Source organism: Amphiura filiformis, chromosome 3 (genome assembly GCF_039555335.1).
Source record: "Amphiura filiformis chromosome 3, Afil_fr2py, whole genome shotgun sequence".
NCBI classification, from domain to species: Eukaryota; Metazoa; Echinodermata; class Ophiuroidea; order Amphilepidida; family Amphiuridae; genus Amphiura; species Amphiura filiformis.
Genome location: NC_092630.1, coordinates 59,666,041 through 59,681,240, shown reverse-complemented (window position 1 = coordinate 59,681,240; position 15,200 = coordinate 59,666,041).

Below are 15,200 nucleotides of genomic sequence, written 5' to 3'. Positions count from 1 at the left end.
TTGGATCCTTTTTAAATGTGGAGCACCACATCCCCATGACGTGCAATATTTCGTAAGGGACCGTTCATTATTTTATGCCACAGGGCAGGAGATGATGTTTGATTGTTTGTTGCTCAATTTTACTGGGAAATTTGCTTAAAATGAGCACAAATGGGCGTTTCCATGGAAACTGGCTTCTCTTTTAATTCTCTAAAATTAAAGAAGCCTTAAAGCAATAATATAAAGTGTAGGCCTAATGCATTTTTTAATGCAAGAAATTGATGGTGGAAAATGGTAACCCCGGTCACTAACATTAAAGCCTGAGACGATTATCGTCTCAGATTAAAGTCATAATGTGCGATCTTATAATATAAAATTGGTTACTTTTTTTCAAACCTGTGATTTTGTTTTTGTTTTTTGCATTGGCCTATTTGTAAATGATTTAGGCCTAGGCCTACACATGTCCCAACTTGCACGGAATCTGCCAAATTTGTTGTCTCAGTTTGTAGGTCAACAAAGAAAACTTTAACCGGGACTTTAACATAAAGTCATAATTATTTTATTATGACTTTATGTCCTCCCCGGGTTCCTCCCATAGATGCATGTTAAATGGCCAAAATAACCGTGGATCATTTTTTTTTCACTTTACCTTGTTTGGGCTGTGTAATAATTATGAGCCCATTGTGGGAGGGTAAAATGTGGGGGGCAAGAAATTTTGGCGAGCCGAAAAGGGGGGGAAGCAATTTTGGCACACATTCTTAAACATTTTTTTTTTAAACCTTTTAAATAAAACACTCTAAAAAATAAATAAGATAATGGCCTCTAAAACAGGCTCAAGATGTGTGGCCTATTTACTGTTGAAATGTTTGGATCTCCAAAAGGATATGTTGATATAATTATTTGCTTGTTGTGTGGCTGACAAATAAATCTGATTGCCTGCATGAACTGAATAGTTAATTGAGTGTAAATAGTTGACCGGATATCAGACAAAAGAGGATCTGCGAGTTTTTATGATCAGTACTGCAACCTTATTGGAGGTGAATTAGTCCGCAGGGTACTTTCAGTGCTGATTGATTGATTTTATTCGATTAAAATTCAACATAAAATTACAGCAAAAACAGAATATACAATACCGTAAACGCTCGCCTAATGGCGCTCTGGATTTTATAGAAATGAGAGAGCGCCCTCCCTGTAAAAGCCCAGTATCATCACTGAAAATTAAGGGCGCGTGTAGTTAAAATGTGTAACCTATCGACACATTCAATTATGACCAAGGTCAAACAACGATATTCATGATAATGCGGTTATCATTCACCTATTACGTAGTGGCCCAGTTAGCAGAGCATCAGACGATGATAGAGGGAACTTTAGATCGTCTCCCATGCAGAAATTTCTGACAGATTTGCTTTAGAATGTCTGTCAATGGTTTTTTTTTTCTGATTTGGGGAAATGGTATCTCTTTTTGTTTAAAATCTGTTAATTGTTATTTGTTTCGGTACTTTTTCTCTATTCTGTTGATTTTGTCTATGTCGTTTTTTGTTTATTTATTTAATTTGTTTGAGTCTTTTTTTTCACGATTCTTTGTTTCTCTGTTGGTTTTATCTCTTTTCATTTCATTTTGCTTTGTTTCTCTTGTATTTAACAATTAATATGGAGAGTAACTACTATGGCATAATGGGTTCTCCCCTGAAATTATATGAAAGCAATATTAATTATTATTATTATTATTATTATTGTTAAGTTCGACGGTTTTTATTAAATAGTATAAAACCCATAAAACCCTCACATATCAAATTCGTACCGACTTCTCTATACATGTTTGCACCCAGATTCCTTTATCGCGAGCGACAAGTCTTTGAATTCGCTCGAGTGTCTTTGACTATGCTTCAGTGGTTATAAAAAGATTCAAAAGATAACCTCTGCCCTAATAATCCCAAGCTTTTGTCTAAAACTGCTACACGGAGGATGTTTCATTATAGTTCAGTATTTGGTTACGTATAAAGCGATTATCATTATATGGACTATATCACGCATAAAGTTCTGAACCAGGGATATAAAGGGATAGGCATCGTAGCTATTACGTAACACACCGAATGATGTAGTTTAACTCTAGACAATAGGCGCCATATTGCAGGAGGGTTAGAGTTCATAGAGGAAACGTTAAAGGTTAGTAGATTAGGTCACCCAGGCACATCACTAATGTGTTTCACGAGTTGTAATACCGACAGGTAAAAACATTGATTTTGTAAAATTCTCCCGATTTTTTAAAATTACTAAATAAGGTTAGTACTTCAAACCATTCTTTGATGAATCTATGCAATATGACGGTAATTTTTGAAACATCTAAGAATCAATCTTAAACATCTTCATGATATTCATGTTTTTGCGCATGGTCAAAGCATGCTCTTGCGCTATCCACAGACTATCCGGTGGAAACTTCAAGCAACGATCATGCGTTAATATTTACAAAATGGCGAATGATGTAGTTTAACTCGAACAATAGCGTGACCGGCGTGACGTAGTTTTTGGCATTGTTCCTATATGCACTTTCACCCTCCTGTCTGAACCTGGATCATAATGATCGGCATACAAAAATTGCTTGACTCCGATACCACGGAGTAACGCAACCACTTCGTGGTCTTATGGATATGCTCTGTTGTCTGGTCTACTAGGGTTCAACCCTCTTAATAAAATGAAAAACAACGGCTGAGCTATTATAATGAATAAATCAAGAAAGTAAATAATACACTTTGTATAGTTACATAATATGAAACAGTGATGATTATAATTGGCAAAGGATTTATCTTGGTCATTTAACTTTTACGTGTAAGGCGATTACCATTATATGGACCGCGCATTGATAGGTACCAGGTGTAGCAAATTTGGTCCCACCGCGGTTTTCATTGCCGTTTGGAATCATGTTTTGTAGTGACTATTTATAAATAATAAAAACGAATCCTAATATTCATTCCAAAAATGGGGTAATAAATATCTATTCACACTTCTTCACATAAAATAGGGTCAGTAATCAAGAATTGAACAAGTACCCTGTATCATTCAAGGCGCACGCTCTGCCGACTGAGCTAATGGGGCAGACAAAAAAACAGTGTAATTTTGAACAGAAGAATATTCACACACTATGAAAAAAAATACAATGGCAGATGTACCAAAATGAGTTAGGTATGAATCGATCTGCAAATTAAGGACAATGAATTTTTGTGAAAGAATACCTGACCCACACCCCCCCAAAAAACCCAAAACATTTACTACTCTAGCAGTAATAATTAACCTAGAGCGTTTTTATAGTGAGCCAGATTATACGTTATGCAGCGTATATATTCGCGTATAAGCACTGCAAAATCAATAGAGGTTATCCGTGTTGTATAATCTGCATATCCTATCAGCGACTGCTATACCTTGTTTAGGACTTTCAAAAGAAGTACCTGCATGTGCAATCATCACTGTTTCAAAATAGCCCGCCAAAGTCATGCAGGTAACTCCGAGGTCGTGCATTGAATTGGTTTGAATGAGGTATACTACAGGATGCAGCACCTTTTGTTAGAAGTCACACATGAGCAAAGTGGATAACCTCTATTGTTATTGCAGTATAATCTTTCCGTATACAGCCACTATAATCACGCTCCAAGTAACCTAACTGTTTGATCACGTCACGAACGTTTCTGAATCATTATCGTGCAGACTCTAACCACACGTATCCTTAATGCTGTTGAGATTTTGCAAGGATGGCGCTCTCTTATTTCTATAAAATCCAGAGCGCCATTAGGCGAACGTTTACGGTATAACTTTAAATTACAAATGTATCAAACAATTCTGAATTAAAATCTTGGATTACCCAAGAAAGCCTCCAAAAAGGGGGCTTATTTCCATTGGGGTCCAATATGCTCTGGAAACTGATTAACTTAATTTGACACCCCTAACGTAAACAAAAATAAATCTCCAAAAAGACATGTTGACATAATTAATTGCTTGTGATTTAAATTGATTCTTTGACAAAAGAAACCGCTGCGACTGTTATGATACACCAACTTTATTGGAAATGAATTTAATAGTTCGCAGGGTACTTTCAGTGCTCGACGTTTTATTGGCGTGCAAAACAACCCTATAATTCGACTATATAGACTAAAGTTTTTAGCGTTACAAATGTGTTTGAGTACTTAAAAATGAGATGCAGCAAGTTTGGAATTCATGACTTTCAAGGGGAAAAGAATGACCTCAACAGGTGTTTGAGTATTATGACTTGAAGGAGTTTGGAAAAAAGTATAGAATTCCAGAGATTAGAAAGAAAAAAAGTCTAGAATTCCGGCCAAATAAGTGGGGAAAAGTCTGGAATTCCAGTGACCTCTAATAGGTGGTGCTTTTATTTGCTGGACTGAATCGCCATTAGGCATGTTAAAAAAACCTGTTCTACGGGCTCGAGCCGCTCGACCGACCCAGGATTTGTGTTTTGCTGCATTTTTTTTATATTTAATTTTGCTTAAATCCTGTAAAATCAGCCGTTTGTGGCCAAAATGTATCATTTGCCTAAAAATATGTTTGCAAAACACCCGACCGACCGACTCTACGGTTCCGTTCGCCGGTAGAACAGGGCTTTTTTCGTCGCCTTATCTTTAGTATACATTGTATAGTAGCCCGATGCTAACTATACAAACTTCATTGCATCTTTTGCGATTCCTATCATATGGCAACGAATTTGTATACCTCACATCACTACCATTGTCACACATCAGGATAGGGTCACTAGGGTAGGGTCACTGGGGTGGGGTCATCAAATGGCCCAACCCCTATAATACCACCGAGACGTAAATATTATTGGTTATTAACCATGTTAGCACGTCACACGCCTTCATATTTAGGACGAATGGAGCGATATAGCTCGATGGGCCTAAACAATAACACTACGCCGGGCAATTCACGTTTCCATGAAAATCATTACCGTCTTAACTTGCCTTCTATTAGGTTATTTCTTAAAAGTTATTTGAAAATGTATTATATTAATTGTTACTCGTAGGCCTACTAAGTATAAAGGTTATGTGAGAAATGTATCATATCAGGTTATTGGAGATCATATCAATGGTTACTCATTATTAGATAGGTAAATATTAAATAATTTATCATGTAAATTGGAATTGGAATTAGTATAAAATGACCGTTCTTTAAAGATTTTGTCATTATGTGGTTGAAGATTGATACAAAGAAACTGCGTCTCAATATTCAGACAATGTATATCAGAATGGATACGAAGCAAATTGCATTACATGCTATAATAGGTAAGTGAAAACAGTGGCCAGTGGCTAGCAAGGGGACAAGAAACTTGTGTACGTCGATCGAGCGAGATGGAGCACACACGTCTCTAATGCCCCTTCCCAGCAAATACAAAATTGTTCTTAAAACGTGTATTCAAAATTTTTAATTGCCGGTACATTTAAATGTCGGGTTACAATAACGATCATGGATACGTTTTGAAAACGTTATTGTAAAATATTATGGGCAAATATTTTTGCAAATTATGGACTATCCAAAATATTTGTCAACATTTAAATAACAATATGTTAGAATGTTGTTCATCACATTTTCAAAAATGTTTTGTGAATGTTATTAAAATGTTTTTATACCCTTAATATAACCAGATAATTAAAACTTTTTCTGTAAAACGTGTGTTTGCTAGGTTCCTTTATTATTGTTTATTGCAATACAATGTAGGCCTATGTCTATGTAGCAGTAGACTTCTCCGTAGTCCACTTGCCCATTTTGCATACTCTGGCCATTACATTTAAGCATAAAACTCTGATTTATATTGATTTGTGTGCAACTGATAGATTTTCACATCTGTATCTGATCTTTTCAGTCACCGCACTCCCTCTGTTTGTTAGCTTCCCAAGTGGGATTTTCGGGGCTCGCTATCAATAAACTGGTAGATTCCAAAATCAGAATTGTTCAGTATTAAAGTGAGCCATTATAATTATGCAAGATAATGTTGCATTCAATTACTTTTATTGTCACTAATCATCTGATATTTTTAACTCTATGACCATTTTACTATTGAATACTTTAATTTTAATAAACATCAGTATAATTTTGAGTTCAACGAAATGGGTTCATCATGACTAATAATAACATATTTTTAATAAAGTTCGACTATGGTATAGTCTAATGTAGCAGTTGTAGCATAAATGTAATCTTTTTATCATTTTATGCCTTCATACATGACATATCTCATGTGAGAAATTGTGTATCGTGAATTTGAATGCATGATTCTTGAAGAAATACATGTATGATTTATTTGATACGAAACTTGCTTTTTCATTTCGAAAACCAAACTTTAACAAAGGGAAAAGAAACGCGTTTCTGAAACACGCAGAATAGTTTCCATGTCTACATATATCTTACATCGTTCTCTATGCACTGTAAGCTATTTTAACATAGATTATCATTAAAAGCGGTAAATTTAATTTTCAACAAAGGTACACTCTTTTAACAGAAACTCCATTTCTGTCTCAAAATTGCCTTCAAAGCGGTAGCATCCGGTCTAGAGGAAAATCTCAAATATGTGTTTGTATAAAATTGTTGAAGGATTTTTGAGTAAAAGTTGATCACATGGGTACCTTTACTAATTTGGACCTACTGAATAAAAAAAAAAAAGGCATTAGACCAGCGGTCAAGTTGTGCTTGGGCTTATACCGCACACAACTTGATGTAGGGCGATTTAAAAACAAATGCTTTAGTGGATATTATGTATACATTATTGTTTTATTTCCACTTGACCTTATATTGAGTCCTGCTTAATTGTATAAGTAATGCCTCTATGCTTTTCCTAATTATTTTTCTTCAGTCGCGTCTCAAAAAGGGGAAAACAGTAAGCCTATACGTAAACGAAAACCTGCAATTTTCCTCAAAATGGTTTCGTACTTCGAACAAATCATTTATTTGTTTGTCAATAAAAGTAACAACTATATAATGATAATTGTTTGTGTTTATAAACATAACCCATCCGCGCTGTTTGAAAACCATCGTGCTATCTACTGCTGATAGTAGACCTACTTTTTTTAAGTACTGCGCTTTTTTCATGGTATGACTGTTGGTACCGTATTTATAATGTAACAACATTAAGGGATGGGGTATGAACGTTTGGACAGTATTCATTGTGGGGCATTAGAGCAGATCAGACATATCGAATTGCATTTTGAATACGAAGAATGTCTTCATGTAAGTGATATTTATTTTTGCTGTATAATTTTATATTATTGTGTTTTTAACTATGTTTTTTGCTATGTACAGCGCTGTGGTAATATTTTGATATAGCCCTCAATAAATGATGTGATATATATATATATATATATATATCAAATAATTTTGATTTTGAAATTCGCAATGTAATACACATTTTATGGCAAATCATTAAAATTGATATTTTGATATTTAACTGTACTCGAAATAAACTTTATAAATCTGATGATTTATACTTGAAGTGTATGTATGAAAAGCCGACTATCAATTGAATATTTTGACCTTTCGTATTGAAGATATGGATTTTCCCCAAAACAAAAAAAAAAAATAGGTCTTTTCGGGGAAAAATCCATATCTTCAATATGAAAGGTCAAAATTTTCAATTGATCGTCGGCTTTTCCTACCAGCTACATACACTTTAAGAATATATCATTAGATTTATAAAATTTACTTCGAGGACTGTTATATATCAAAAATGTGAAAAATATCAAATTTTAATAATTTGTCATAAAATTTGTATTATATCAGAAAGACATTCTGCGTATTCAGAATGCAATTCGATATGTCTGATGTGCTCTCATGTCCCACAAAAAATACTGTCGAAACGCTTAAAACGCTCATTCCAGATCCCTTAAGATTTACATATCTCTCCGTAAATCCATCTATTTAAATTATATGTTATGATCTAACATTTGTCTTCATCTTCTTCGTACACGACAGTAAAGTGCATGCATGGACATGATGTGACTATAGTAAAAAAAAAAACCTCTTATAAAACCTCTTACACTATAATTAAATATATAACTCTGATCATGATGATGACTTGACGAACAGAAATTGTGTGTCCTTATTTAATAGGATATCCTTATTATTATCATTTTAGAAATCTGATGTCATAGAGCGTGTTTATAGTGGGAGCAGATGTGCGGTACATTGCGGTACAATTTCTACCCGGTTAGAGATTATCCGGATACGTGCCCACTATAAACACTAGCAGTATATGTATGTACAGTACATCGATATCCTTCTCAACCGAAGGATATTGTGGCGAGATATTCCACTATCCCAGTATAAATTGGGTGCGGTATTACTAGTCCGGCTGCAAACACCATGTTTTGGGGGTTAGATGGTTTTGCCAGTTAAAGTTTGTTTTTTTGCTGGTTATTGATCTTTGAGTGATGTAGAATAGGATTCCGTGGGATGTAAAATCGTCACCCTTGGGCAATCCGAGATATTCAAGATGGCCGCCACGTATCTCTGAAATAACATTCAAATGGTGTTTTAGTGACAAAAGGTATCATACCAAATAACTATCATGAAGGCGCTAAATCTGACAATAGCAACAATCGCGCAAAGTAGCACAAGTTAATGTGAAAGCGTGATTCTTGTCATAAGAGCACAGAATAGCGCAAAGTAGCACAAGTTAATGTGAAAGCGTGATTCTTGTCATAAGAGCACAGAATAGCGCAAAGTAGTACAAGTTAATGTGAAAGCGTGATTCTTGTCATAAGAGCACAGAATAGCGCAAAGTAGCACAAGTTAATGCGAAAGCGTGATTCTTGTCATAAGAGCACAGAATAGCGCAAAGTAGCCCAAGTTAATGTGTAAGCGTGATTCTTGTCATAAGAGCACAGAATAGCGCAAAGTAGCACAAGTTAATGTGCAAGCGTGATTCTTGTCATAAGAGCACAGAATAACGCAAAGTAGCACAAGTTAATGTGAAAGCGTGATTCTTGTCATAAGAGCACAGAATAAACAGAACAGTAATTCACGCGATTTTGCGTTTTGTACATCACCTTCCGTACGGTACCTCAAGCTTGTGCTATTCACGCGATTTTGCGTTTTTGTACTACCGTACCTCAAGCTTGTGCTATTCACGCGATTTTGCTCATCTCGCTGATTCCATCACCTACCTCAAGCATGAACTATTCACGTGATTTTGCGTTTTTGTACATCACCTACGGTACCTCAAGCCTGTGCTATTCACGCGATTTTGCGTTTTTCTAAAACCTCCCTAAACCAGATTTAGTTTTCAACCCCACAATTTAATTTTATGAAACAGTAAATGAGTATCTATTGGCTCCTTCTTATTTTATCCACGAACACCTCTCCCAGGCATGAGAATGATCATCCATGAAAAAACCTGAAAAGTTTGAAAAAGCCTGAAAAAGCGCGTGAAATGAGGGTAAAAAGGCCAAAAATGGGCTGAATTTAAAAGAAAGTGCGGAAATTTGGACCACAAAAAAGCAGGAAATCCTGCGAAAGCAGGAACATTCTCATGCCTGCAAGTCTCCTAAACATTATCGCCTTTTTTTAAAATTTTCTGCAAACACCCCAAAACCGTCCACACCAGATTTTAAATTTCTCTTTGCCGAGAACCGCTGTGTCTAAACTCGCCATCCTCTGAAAGAGTTGTCAGGACGAGGATGTTTAGATAAGAAGTTCTTACCGACAAAAATCCCTTTCCCGAAAACCGCCCAACCCCAATCACTTCTCTTAACTTAAAAAGCATTCGCAATTTGATCATTCGCAATTTGAGCATTCACAATTTGAGCATTCACAATTAAATTATATGAAACAGTAAATGAGTATATATTGGCTCCTTCTTATTAAATACAAAGCATTCGCAATTTGAGCATTCACAATTAAATTATATGAAACAGTTAATGAGTATATATTGGCTCCTTCTTATTAAATACAAAGCATTTGCAATTTGAGCATTCACAATTAAATTATATGAAACAGTAAATGAGTATATAATTGACTCCTTATTTTATCCACGAACACCTTTCCTAAACATTATCGCTTTTTTTTCTCAAAACCGCCCAACCCAAAAACCGTCCACACCAGATTTTAAATTTCTCTTTGCCGAGAACCGCTGTTTCTAAAGTCGCCATCCTCTGAAAGAGTTGTCAGGACGAGGATGTTTAGATATGTTGTACTCACCGACAAAATACCCCTTCCCGAAAACCGCCCAACCAAACATCACTTCTCTTTGCTGAGAACCGTTATGTCTAAGTCGCCATCCTCTGAAAGAGTTGTATCACCTTTTTTTAATTTTCTGCAAACACCCCAAAACCGTCCACACCAGATTTTAAATTTCTCTTTGCCGAGAACCGCTGTTTCTAAAGTCGCCATCCTCTGAAAGAGTTGTCAGGACGAGGATGTTTAGATATGTTGTACTCACCGACAAAATACCCCTTCCCGAAAACCGCCCAACCAAACATCACTTCTCTTTGCTGAGAACCGTTATGTCTAAGTCGCCATCCTCTGAAAGAGTTGTATCACCTTTTTTTAATTTTCTGCAAACACCCCAAAACCATCCACACCAGATTTTAAATTTCTCTTTGCCGAGAACCGCTGTGTCTAAAGTCGCCATCCTCTGAAAGAGTTGTCAGGACGAGGATGTTTAGATATGTTGTACTCACCGACAAAATATCCCCACCCCCCAAACCGCCCAACCAAACATCACTTCTCTTTGCCGAGAACCGCTGTGTCTAAAGTCGCCATCCTCCAGTTGCCCGCCCACCCCAAAACCCTCCACACCAGATTCTAAATTTCTCTTTGCCGATAACCGCTGTGTCTAAAGTCGCCATCCTCTGAAAGAGTTGTCAGGACGAGGATGTTTAGATATGTAGTACTCACCGACAAAATACCCCTTCCCGAAAGCCCAAACATCACTTCTCTACTTAAAAAAGCACGCGCAATTTGCCGAGAACCGCTGTACTCACCGACAATATACCCCTTCCCCGAACCGCCCAACCCCAGCTTTCTCCATTTCCAGAAAAGAAGTACTCATCGACAAAATACCCCCTTTTTTCCATCAGAATGGATCAAAGTACAAAAACGCAAAATAGCGCGAATAACGCACCCCCTATATAGATCTATCAATCAACCACCAAAATCGCAAAATCGCGCGAATAGCACTACTTCTTAAGTACTTAGGGAAAAATAGCATAATCGCGCGAATAGCGCTTCAGGGTTAAGGCATTTTTCCCATCATAATGGACCAAAGTACAAAATCGCAAAATAGCGCGAATAGCGCACCCCTATATAGATCTATCAATCAACCACCAAAATCGCAAAATCGCGCGAATAGCACTACTTCTTAAGTACTTAGGCAAAAATAGCATAATCGCGCGAATAGCGCTTCAGGGTTAAGGCATTTTTCCCATCATAATGGACCAAAGTACAAAATCGCAAAATAGCGCGAATAGCGCACCCCCTATATAGATCTATCAATCAACCACCAAAATCGCAAAATCGCGCGAATAGCACTACTTTAAGTACTTAGGAAAAATAGCATAATCGCGCGAATAGCGCTTCAGGGTTAAGGCATTTTTCCCATCATAATGGACCAAAGTACAAAATCGCAAAATAGCGCGAATAGCGCACCCCCTTTATAGATCTATCAATCAACAACCAAAATCGCAAAATCGCGCGAATAGCACTACTTCTAAGGTATTTAGGGAAAAATAGCATAATCGCGCGAATAGCGCTTCAGGGTTAAGGCATTTTTCCCATCATAATGGACCAAAGTACAAAATCGCAAAATAGCGCGAATAGCGCACCCCCTATATAGATCTATCAATCAACCACCAAAATCGCAAAATCGCGCGAATAGCACTACTTAAGTACTTAGGGAAAAATAGCATAATCGCGCGAATAGCGTACCACGTTAAGCCGTTTTACTGCTGTAGAAATATTTTAAGTTTGAAAAATATAAGTGTTAATAGCACAAATAGCAGCTAATAGCAATTCTTCAAAATCGCGGTGCGATTATTGCGATTATACATACAAAGTAATGGCAGAAACGCGCGATCGCAAGACATGTGAATAAGAGTGCTATTATTGCTATTGTCAGTTATAGCGCCTTTCTCATAACTATAGTGGTTTGGGCAGTTAAAGTTTGTTTTTGCTGATAAATGATCTTTGAGTGGTGTAAAATAAGATTCTAAGGGGTGTGAAATTATCACCCTTGGGCAATCCAAGATATTCAAGATGGCCGCCACGTATCTCTGAAATAGCATTCAAATGGTGTTTTATTGACAAAGGGTATCATCCCAAATACTGTTCTGGGCAGTTAAAGTTTATTTTTTTGCTGATAAATGATCTTTGAGTGGTGTAGAATAGGATTCTAGGGGGTGTAAACTTGACACCCTTGGGCAATCCGAGATATTCAAAATGGCCGATTCGTAACTCTGAAATAGCATTCAAATGGTGTTTTAGTGACAAAAGGTATCATACCAAATAACTATAGTGTTTTGGGCAGTTAAAGTTTATTTTTTTGCTGATAAATGATCTTTGAGTGGTTTAGAATAAGATTCTAAGGGGTGTGAAATTGTCACCCTTGGGCAATCCGAGATATTCAAAATGGCCGACACGTAACTCTTAAATAGCATTCAAATGATTTTTTGGTAACAAAACAAATATTTATAGCGTATTTAGTGCGCATTAATGGTAGTGTGGGCTCAATATGTAATATATGCACGAAGATTATGAATTGACACGCTTCAGTGATCCCAAATTGCCATGATGGCGTCCCATGAGTTGTGTAATGTATGCTCATAATAGGTAACTGTCTTTTCTTAACATATTGAATGGTTTGCATAACATATCATACTCCTACGTTTCTTGTTATTTAATTTAATCATTCTTAACCATTTGCATAAAGTTTTACCTGTCTTTCAGACCATTTTAGCAATAGAATACACCAATTAGATTGAATTAAAAATCATTACATGTGTATATTTCTTTTATATTGTCATCATGAAATATTTTCTTTAACACAAATACCTGAGAATTGTAGCTATAATTGTATGACACTCTTTGAAAATACACTTTCAAGGAGTGTGAAGATATTATGATTACTGTTCCAAGGAGTAATTTGAGTAATAGCCCACATTTGTGACTAAGGTTGAGTTTTGAAAATGACAAACTGGCCTATATTATACAGCGAGAAAACATTCCAACGTGCGCAGAAAAAAGACAGCATATTTTCTTCAGTCATTTAAAAAAAAATTGAAAGAGTATGTATTTGTTTCAATTTATCTTCACATACCGATACGGGAACGAATGTAATAATGCTCATCGTTGCTCTCTGAACAATGGGCCAGCACGTATACAAACAATCATCAATGCAAGCAAGATTATGAGTATGATTATACTATTTTGTATGTCAGCTTATGTCAGCTAACTAAAAAAATGATCACGCAAGACTAAGATTGGCAATCATGTAGAAGATGGGTCTACCCAGTCCGCCAAACGACTACGTTGATCCCCCCCCCCCCCACTTTGACTTCCAGGAATACTAATGTGGGGAAGTGTATGAACTCCAAAAGATTCAAAGCATTCAGACAGATGGAAGCTTGCATTATGTACATATCGACACATGAACGTTATGCCAAAATTTGAGTATCTGATAGCAAAATGCGCGATCGTGGTGATAGCTAGGCAAATGAAATCAGAGAACGTTTAGAAATCTCTGTGAGTGATCTTCACGCGATGGGAATTATAGGCATCACAGAGACCCTGTGCCTCAACTTGGAAGAACAGATGATTGTGTTTCAATTCAGTGAGTGTTCCAGGTTAAAGAAGAAATAAAACAAGCAAACAAACTGTATTATTTTACTGTTTTTAGTGACAAAAGCAATACACGCTGTGATGCTGCAGCATCTGAAGAAGATGCAACTGATGAATTCTAAAATACGATGTAGATGTCCTATTTGGTGATAAGAGTCGCATTTGGAAACCTGCTGAATTGTATCAGGAATGCTGCACACATTTGGAAATCACATTAACTCCTGCTGATCGTAGGTGACTAAATGAAGAACTCCAAACAAACTTTGCCGAAGAGCTTCTAGTTCTTTCATCACAAAGTTGTTCTAGTATTATCGTATTCCGTTGGAACTTGGCACGTGAAATGTGCATGAAGTTATAATGAAACTATTATAGGCAGTAGCATCCAAAGAGTAGCCAAACAGATAGTACGAGAGTGCAAAGACATTATCATTGTAAAGTCACACTACAATATCCCTATCGACGAGGATTTGGCTGCATAATCAGTATCTGACATGCTACAATTTCTCGCCGAAGTTGAAGAAGTCCTTGTCAGCTTTACTGATAGGCAACAAAGTCCTGTGCAAAAGCAAGCAATGGATCTTCAAGTGGCATTGGGTGTCTTACTCAGAGATTCAAAGATGATTATAAACCATCTGTTCGTCTACCGGGTTACATGTTGCTATAATGATCGGTCCTACACTTCACGAATTTCGGCTGCAGTTGCAGGCGCTGTTGATATTAGTCGTCAAGGAATTGAAGGCGCTCTGCTCCGGAAGGATTGGTACAAGTTGGGCAGATAATTTCGATACAGATATCAGTTCAGATATCACCAAATGGAAAGCTGTTTACCCCGAGCTGTCACTCAATACACTCCCTTCAAAAAGTCTTCCAAAATGTGTCATATTTCTACCTTTCATTTCGATGGTGGCCATCTTGGAATTTTTATGCGATTGTAAAGAAGTAAAATGTCAAACTGGATCTGCTTAATTCTAGGGTGTACATTAATTATTGTAAGAAACAAAATCTGGCAAAAGAACTTTACCTTGAAACTAATGGTTTTTGCTTATGACGTTTAACAGCGGCCATTTTGAATTGCGAGAGTGTCATGTTTAAAACTGTATATAGTTTATATTTAAAGCATCCAAAAGGAAAATAATTTACACAAATAATACTTTAAGTTATCATTTATTACGGTACCGCTAGTGAATAACCGAGCTTAATTTTAGTATCCATAGCGGCCATCTTGAATATTTCTAATTGCCCAAGGGTTACCATTTTACATCCCCCAAAATCTTATTTTGTACCACTGAAAGAGTATTAATCAGCAATGAAAACTACTTTAACTGGCAAAACCATCTAACCTTGCTCTGCCACCGGACTATACCGGAAGTAGGAGCTTATTCATGATGCGTAGG